The sequence below is a fragment of the Balaenoptera acutorostrata genome, chromosome 4 (genome assembly GCF_949987535.1).
Source record: "Balaenoptera acutorostrata chromosome 4, mBalAcu1.1, whole genome shotgun sequence".
Taxonomy (NCBI): domain Eukaryota; kingdom Metazoa; phylum Chordata; class Mammalia; order Artiodactyla; family Balaenopteridae; genus Balaenoptera; species Balaenoptera acutorostrata.
Genome location: NC_080067.1, coordinates 84,743,552 through 84,752,551, shown reverse-complemented (window position 1 = coordinate 84,752,551; position 9,000 = coordinate 84,743,552). Strand labels below are relative to the sequence as shown.

Here is a 9,000-nt window from a genome sequence, read left to right as displayed (position 1 = left end):
TACTGCTATATTTCCACCCTGAGTTTAGTGCCTGTCATGTAGCAAGTGCTTCTTTATGTTTGTTGCATGAGAATAAAGATGAGTTTTTGGCCTGTTGCGTTTGAGGAGCCTTTGAGACCTCCAGGTAAAGACACCCGCTAAGCAGTCAGTTGTGTAAGGCAGAAGCTCGAGAGGCTGTTCTGGGCTGGAGTTCGGAAAAATGGTTGCTGCCGTGGACAGGAATAAGGTGACTAAGTCGAAGTGTCTAGAGCAGGGCATTATCGACATTTGGGGCTGGATAATTCTTTGTTGTAGGGGGCTGTCCTGTGCACTATAGGATGTTTAGCAGCATCCCTAAACTCTACTCACTAGGCTCCAGTAACACCTCCCAAGATGTGACAAACAAAAATGTCCACAGACTTTGTCAGATGTTGCCTGGAGAGCAAAGTTGCTCCCAGTTGAGAACCACTGGTCTAGAGTGACAAGAAGCATTGGAAGGTCAGCACGTCAACGTGTGCACATCGGCAAAGGCCTGGCTCTGTAGAGTCAAGCGAGGGGTTCTTCCTCATTGCCTCACGACCTCGCCTACACTTCCATCCTCTTCCTCCAACCCAGACACTCACTTTGGTATTGGAAGTAGCAGTGCAGCCTTGACAGATGCAGTAGTTATGTCTATGCTGCTTAGTATTTTAAAAAAAAAAAGGAAGTCATACTCCCAGTCGTGTAAAACGGAGTCTCTTTCCTTCGCCTAATTTCATGGGCGAAGAATGCCTCCTTCCTGAGTGGGAGCCCCTCCCTGGGGTGCTTCATGGCTCCTTTAAACTCCTGAGGCTCTGGATAGGAACTGAGACCTCTGAGAGAAGGTAGGTTGCCTGGGGGTGGAGTGGTCCTGAGGAAGTAGTTGGAGCAGGTGCCAAGTAAAATATTTCTTCTGAGGCTCCACACATCAACCCTTTCCTTTCATGCTCAGAAAATATGTGCTAACCACACAACAATAACCTCAGTCAGGCAATGAGTGATGTTTCTGTAGATGGATTTAATCATTAGAATGTTGCACATAAGCTGAATTCTCAAAATGAATTCACTCTGCTTTCCAAACTATAGGAACGTGAGAAATAAAGCCACAAGGGGAACTCGGAGTGGGTCAGTGTATGTCATCCTATAACAATACTGGGAGGATGCTTAGAAGGCTTCCCTTCAGGGTCGAAGCTGAGAGCAGGAAGGGCTGGTTTTCCTCCCTATATCCCTTCCTATGTTTCCCAGAACATTTGCCATGTTTAAAAAAAAACCTCATTTAGATATTTGTGGACAAAAAATCAGGCTAATCTAAGAAAACATCGACTCTTCCCTGTTTAGGGTAGTAAGCATCTCATTTTCCACTATACCTCATGATGAAATGTTCATTATAATATAAAAGGGGCCACAATTTCAAAGCAGGAAACGTGGAAGGGGCCAGTGATTTCTGTCAGAAGAGCAACATAATTAAGGTGGGTAAATGGACACTTGACCTTCTCATCATTCAATGTTTGTGGGGTCTCTACCATGTTCCATGCTCTGTGCTAGGCATGGGAGATGTACGTGGAAAAGGCACAGTTTGGAACCATAGTGTTGTGAAGTAAATAGCTGACTGCCAGCCAGGGTGATAAGCTTAATAACAAGTAAGGGGGCTCTGGATATACATAAGGGGTGGTCCTAATAAGACAGAGTCAGTGAAAGGGTCCCAGAGGAGGTGTCACGTGAGCAGGTGTGAGTATCTAGGTGAAGGGCATGGGCAAAGATGTGTCTAGTTGTCACACTGTGGTTCCAAGGCCAGACTGAACTTTCCTCCAAAGCCATAGGAAGTGCTCTGAGGGAACACACATATAGACTGGGGCAGTATGACTCATTTCTATTAAAAAATGAAAGTGTCCTCCTATAAAATGAGGGGAAGGAATTCATAAATAGTCAATGCTAATTAGAGGTAAGCAACGACCTAGCTAGAGTTTCTGTCAGCCATTAGGTATTAGTGGATAGTGCCTGCTTAAAACTACGGTATCAGAGTGAAGCCCCTCAAGCCGCCTGTCAGAATCTCTTCTCCAGTTGGCCAAGCCCGTGAGCTCACTGGGCCCTAAGAGATTCCAACTCCGTATCTGAGCCTCACCCTGTAGCTACCTTCTCTGTGGCACTTCTGCTCCCTCACACCCACCATAGTTGACTTTCCATTCCTTCCATCACTTACCACACAGGACTCAATAGAATTCCATCAAATTTTAGAGCCAGAGGGAGCTTGCAGAGCATATTATCCGACTTTTTCATTTAACAGCTGAGAAAACAAAATTTACGGCTGAGAGCTTTTGGAGGAAGAAGCCATTACCTGCTATGCAGGCTGAGCAACAGAGAAAGCCTGACTGGTGCAAGAGAGATGGCGAAGCAGAGAGATGCTCAGAAAGGAGCAGAGATGAGAGGCTGTGAAAGAGAATTCCCAGGCTGCCTAGTTCTATCTGTTCTTGAGGTCCAGCTGCACTCCTGCCTTCAGGCTTCATGAGACTCCCGCAAACCCTTATTACAAATTGCCTTTTCTGCTTATGGTCACTAAGGTCAGTTTCTTTTACTTCACACACATAATGAATCAGAATTCAGTCATGTAAAGTCATCTGTATGAGAAAGGGTGACTCTCAAGCTGAAACTGTTAAGTATTGGTGTATTAGATTCTTGTGGCTACTGTAAAAAATTACCACAAACTTGGTGGCTTAAAAAAATCAGAAGGGCTTCCCTGGTGGCGCAGTGGTTGAGAATCTGCCTGCTAATGCAGGGGACAAGGGTTCGAGCCCTGGTCTGGGAAGATCCCACATGCCGCGGAGCAACTGGGCCCGTAAGCCACAACTACTGAGTCTACGCGTCTGGAGCCTGTGTTCTGCAACAAGAGAGGCCGCGATAGTGAGTGGCCCCCGCTTGCCACAACTGGAGAAAGCCCTCGTACAGCAACGAAGACCCAACACAGACATAAAAATAAATAAATAAATAAATAAAATAAAATAAAATAAATCAGAAATTTATTTTCTTACAGTTCTAGAGGCCAGAAGTCCAAAATCAGTATCACTGGGATAAAATCAAGGTGTCAGCAGGGCCATGCTCACTCCAGGGCTGTGCTCCTTCCAGAAACTCTAGGAGAGAATCTGCTTCTTACCTCTTCCAGCTTTTACTGGCTGTCACAGTTCCTTGACTTGTGCCCACATCAGTCACTTCAAACTCTGCCTCTTGGGTCATGTTGCCTCCCCATCTTCTGTCTATGCATCAAATCTCCCTACTGTTAAAAGGACACTGTGATTGCATTTAGGCCCACCTAGATAATCCAGATATTTAATGTAATCACATCTGCAAAGACCTCTTTTGCCATATAAGGTAATATTCACAGATTCGAGGGATTAGGATGTGGATATCTTTTCGGGAGCCATTATATAGCCTACCACATTTGGCATATTTAAAAAACAAAATGCCAATTTAAAATGGTGTTAGCTGGCAATGGAATGACAAAGTATTTTCCGCAAGGGGTGGAATAAAAGGCCCCCAGATACAAAGAACACAGGATGTAACCCACCCCCAAGGTTGCATATCCCCCTGGAGGAGATGGGATGGATGCATCATGTTATTGTGGTCCAGACACCAGCCACTATGCTCACTGAGCTAGCATCCCTTGTTCTGATTTCAAAGAACTTTCCAATAATTTGGCTGCTTATGTAGATTAAGCAGTGACAGGATATGCTGATCTGTATGCCAAAGTACCTAGTTTGTTGGATCATTATATTTCTCATTATAAATGTAAAAATTAGAGTTCTGGTTTTTTCACTCATTAGTTTTCACGAGTTTGGGTAACACATATCATCAGGCTCTGAGATGAGGGCTGTCCATTTCACAAGTTCAGAAATACAATTTGCCAGTACACTAATGGTTAATCCATTCCTGCAGGATAGTTAAACTGAGTTGTAATCTGTTGGTCCTAATTCCAAATTCCTAAGGAAGGAGTATAATTAGCCAAACTCTAGTCAATTTCCTGCCCTGGAACAATCAACTGTGGCTAAGGACTGAGGTCCCTTTGAATGTACTGCTTTTATTTTATATGCATTTGGGAGGGATAGGGCAGTTTCCTCAAAAGTCAGAGAATATGGCAAACAAAGGACATAATCATACACTGCAGCCCGTGTTATACCTTAACTCTTAGAAGGCATTCTATTCCCAAATGCTCCCTGTGCTATCTATTGTCTTCTTCATGATTGTGTATTTGTATTTTTGGGATTTATGGGAAAACTACATTTTCTCCTTCCTCCAATGTATTCTTCTCACTACTACTAAATTAATCCCTATAAAATACCTTAGATTTATAATCTATGATGACTATTACTGATATACTGTCTCTGTGTTTTAGCTTTATCTATGTTACCTCCTGTATTTTATCACTTAATATTTAAAAATATCAACTCACGCTATAATTAAATACATTAATTTAAAAAATAAACTCTATCATAAATGAAAACTGATATCACTTTCCTTAAATAGAAAGTAATCATGCAAATAAATATAGCAGGATGTTAGAATGTGGTTTCCAACCATGGTTTTTGACTGAGGCTCCAATGTAATATACAGCATATATTGCCAAAGTTAGTGTAAGATGGACTCCTCATATGCAAGTTTACATAGGAAATTGCGGAGAACTGGTTCCATGATTTTTGTACCCCTTAGCCAGATCAATGATATTTAAAATGAGTCAAAGTGTGGAGGGAGAGGAGGATTTGTGGAGGACCTTTCAGGTGGGGTCTGGTGCTATAGCAGAAAGGGGGTACTGCCTTTTCTTCAGACTTCGAGTGACAAGTTTCCTTGGGACGACACAGAGAGCTATGGAATATGTTCCCCACAGTTAGGGGAGATGGAGTAATTGCAACCAACTCCTGCCTAAGAAAGGGTAGGAGTGGCTATGTTAGGAATGGGCTGCATTCCCAGTGTTTTGGGGACAAGGAAGGTATTACTGTTTCCCATGGACCAGATGTGGGCCACTTGGAATAAAGAGAAGTTGCGTCAGATCATCTAGGGTCCTGGAGGAACTCCAGCAAAAAGAAGCTAGAGGGGAATGCTGTCTTTTTAGGGGTTGTGAAAGGACTAGAAATACTTAAGTGCCCTGCCACAGGGAGAGAGAGAAATCTACGTGAAAGTGCCCAGGCAAGAAGAACTCAGGTGTGACCTACTTGGCCAAGAGAGCCCTCAGCCACCAGCCAGAAAATACTGTCCTAGCGCCTTTACCTCTCTTCTCTCTGACCTCCCCTTTTCTAACCTGGGAAGAAGTAAAATAGCAGCTAACAAATGAAGGAGGAAGCGAGTGGAAAGAGCAGAAGCCAACCACACTGCCTTCCTGGAAGGCAGACAGCTGTCAAGTAGAGGCCTTGCCCAGGGGATGGGGAGGAGGTGGAAGAGCTGGCTAATATCTAGGACTTGACATTCAAATTACCAAATTAAAACTGAGTTAGAACATAAAAGACTGTAAGACTGTCTTTTACCTAAGAGCTAGTGGAAAAAAAGACACTGGGCCTGCTGGGATGTTATCCAGTGGTAGTTAAAAAAAAAAAAGCTTTCCCACTGGATCAAGTTTAAAGGAGACCTGGGAAACAAAACATTAAGTTGAATTTTGATTGTGTCTCAGTCATACTTGTTCAATATACTGCTGACACACACACTGCAAAAACAAAAGTTATATTTTAAAAAATTAAAATAAAAAAAATGACAATCAAGTAGTAAATATAATTTTGTTTTCAAATGCATACAAGAAAAGAGTTTATTTTAAACATGTGAAAAACTCCTAGATCTAGGTTCAAGACTGGCCAGTTGGTGACTGATGTTGCCACTAAGCCTAGATGCTTCCTTGGTTCAGAGTGGGTGGTGCCCCTGCTTGGTGGTATGACGCAGTTGGGACACCTTGACAGCCCATGCCAATTTGGATGCAATCTCAATGTGGGAATGATAACCTACCAAGACCACTATGGGAAAGACGATAGGAGCAGTTATTCTTACTATCCCTACTTCCAAAAAGTCATGGTGAAATGTTTAGTACATGAGGGTCTGACCCCTGCTTGGTGGTATGACACAGTTGGGACACCTTGACAGCCCATGCCAATTTGGACGCAATCTCAATGTGGGAATGATAACCTACCAAGACCACTATGGGAAAGACGATAGGAGCAGTTATTCTTACTATCCCTACTTCCAAAAAGTCATGGTGAAATGTTTAGTACATGAGGGTCTGAAAAATTCATGGCAAAATGTTAATCTAGGTGGTCTGTGTAAACATGTTTCTACCTTCTGTGCCCAAGTATTGTTTTCCCTAATAACATTAAAGTAAATACTTAGGTATAAAGTTAAAAAAAAACCTTCAGTGGTATGCCTTCTGAAATCATCTTGCATACCACACTCTGCCAGAATTCTCAGGCGCCATCATATGTAGCTGACTCTGTCTCTCACGGGTCCCAGCCTGGCCCATCTGCACAAAGTCCATCTTTACCGATTTCCAGTCCTGTCATGTTTTCTGGTTTCTAAATATCTAGTGATTCAAATCTGCTCTTCCTTCAGAATTCCTCTATTTCTCCTTTCAGTTCTATTGGTTTTTGCAGCACTGTTGCTTGGTGCAAACATATTTAAGATTACTCTATCTTCCTGATGGGTTGACTCATTATTATACAATGTCCCTCTCTGTCTCTAGTAAGTTTCTTTGCTTGATGTCTACTTTATTTGTTACTAATATTCCTTCTTTCCTTTAATTAATGTTTGCATAGTATATCTTTTTCCATACTTCTACTTTCAACCTGTCAATATCATCATAATTGAAGTGAGTCTTTTATAGACAGCATATAAGCTGGGTCATGTTTTTAAATCTGGTCTGCCAATCTCTGTCTTCTAATTGGTGTATTTAGACCATTTGTGTTTAGTAATTATTAATATGTTAGGGGCCTCAATCTTCCATTTAATTTTATTTATTTCAATTTTTTGTTAATGAAAATAAGTTTTTTATGTCAAATAATAAATACACATGAAGATGAAAGCAGTTTTAGTCTTTTTTTCCAGATGTTTTGATCAGCTTACAGTAAAGACAGTACTGAAATCTACAGACAGTCTTGGTACAAAAATTGCTGTTGGGTTGCTCTTTTTTCTGTATTTATAAATTGTGACTTTTTAAACTGACTTCAAAGCACTAATAGCCATGCAAGTGCTTAAGCAAAAAAGAAGTTCTATTATGTAGAATCTATACTGTACATCTGTCAGTAAAATAAAAATTAAAAAAATAAAGTGAGGGGCTTCCCTGGTGGCGCAGTGGTTGGGAGTCTGCCTGCCAGTGCAGGGGACACAGGTTCGAGCCCTGGTCTGGGAAGATCCCACATGCCGCGGAGCAACTGGGCCCGTGAGCCACAACTGCTGAGCCTGAGCGTCTGGAGCCTCTGCTCCGCAACAAGAGAGGCCGCGATGGTGACAGGCCCGCGCACCGCGATGAAGAGTGGCCCCCACTCGCCGCAAATGGAGAAAGCCCTCACACAGAAACGAAGACCCAACACAGCCAAAAATAAACATAATAAATAAATAATAAATAAAAATTAAAAAAAAAAAAATGAAGTGAGCTGTCAGTATTCATTAAAAACAAAATCCTTAGAGTTGTGTTGGCTTATGAAAAGGAACAAGGAAGAATTTGGGCTACATAAATGAATTCAACAGAGAAGATTAAAGTGAGATACTGGTATCTTGGAGGCAAGCTATAGTTTGCCAGAAGAGTAGATAACAACTTTTATGTGCGTCTTTTTAATCGATGCTTTTAAAAAACCCGAATAGTTCCTAACTACTTAAAATGCAAATTCTAATTAACTGCAAAATCTTTTCTATAGGTTCAGAGCCTAATTAACCATGAGAGGGAAAAGGGGAGAAAAATTCAAACTGTTACTATTTTGAAAACATGTTTCTTCTGGACAGAAGAGACAACTGTAACCTCCCATCTTGTAAAAAAAAAAGGAAAACCTTTCAAAACTAACAAGGTGACTAGGGTCTGGCATTGTGTTCTGTTTCAACCAAGCACTCCCTAACCAGTCCTCTAGGGTGGATGATGCCTCAGTGTAGGTGGGTCTGATCACTTTCCCCAACCCTTTATGATGGTCAGCCACTCTGCATATTTGCTCTGAGGTACTTGGCTTCTCCCAGTTCCCTGGGTGTAGCCTAGGGATGGTGGCCTGTAGTCACTCAGCCACTGATAGTACTGTAAGGACATTACCATGAAGGTAAAAGGTGAGTGGACGTTTCCAACCTTGTTGAGTGAGACCACGGGCCTGTGCAGTCAAGTTTAGTTTGGAAAACATGCCTCCCCTCCCCCCATCAGTGATGGATGGCACTTGGTTGCAGCCAGGGGCAGGCCTGTGAGTGTGACAGTGGTGAAGCTGGGCCTACTGGCAGGTAGTAGTGGTGGCTTAGCAAGCCCGGCATTTGTGTGCTGGTTTGTACAGTTGTGCACCCACTGAGCTCCTGAACACTTTTTATTATTTCCATTTTATTTTTGTTTTCTCTCTGTTTTTGTTTCTCTGGTTTGTTTGTTCGTTTCTTGCCTTCCTGTAGGTTACTTAAACATTTCTTAGAATTCCATTTTGATTTATCTGTGGTGATTCTGAGTGTATCTCTTTGCATAGCTTTTAAATAGTTGCTCTAAATATTATATCTACCTAACTTACTGGTCTTTTGGTGTCATCATTTTACCAGTTTGAGTAATGTTAGAGAAGTGTTACCTCCCTTTGTGTACTTTACCCTCCCCCATTTATAATATAATTGTCTTAAATATCTTACATTTAGAACCAAATCAGACAGTGTTATAATTTTTTTGCTTTGTCAAAGATAATTTTGAAAACTCAAGAGGAGAAGAAAATTCTATTGTATTTACCATAATTTCGCTTATTATGTTCTTCTTTGCTGATATTTCAAGTTTCCTTCTTTTATTGTTTCCTTTCTGTTTAGGGAACTTCAGTTAGCCGT

At 41.7% G+C, this 9,000-nt stretch overlaps 1 pseudogene; it reads right to left on the bottom strand.

Annotated features, from left to right (window-relative positions):
* Positions 1–8,022: 8,022 nt before the first annotated feature.
* On the bottom strand, positions 8,023–8,254 carry LOC114237889 (cyclin-dependent kinase 2-associated protein 1-like; annotated as a pseudogene).
* Positions 8,255–9,000: the final 746 nt, after the last annotated feature.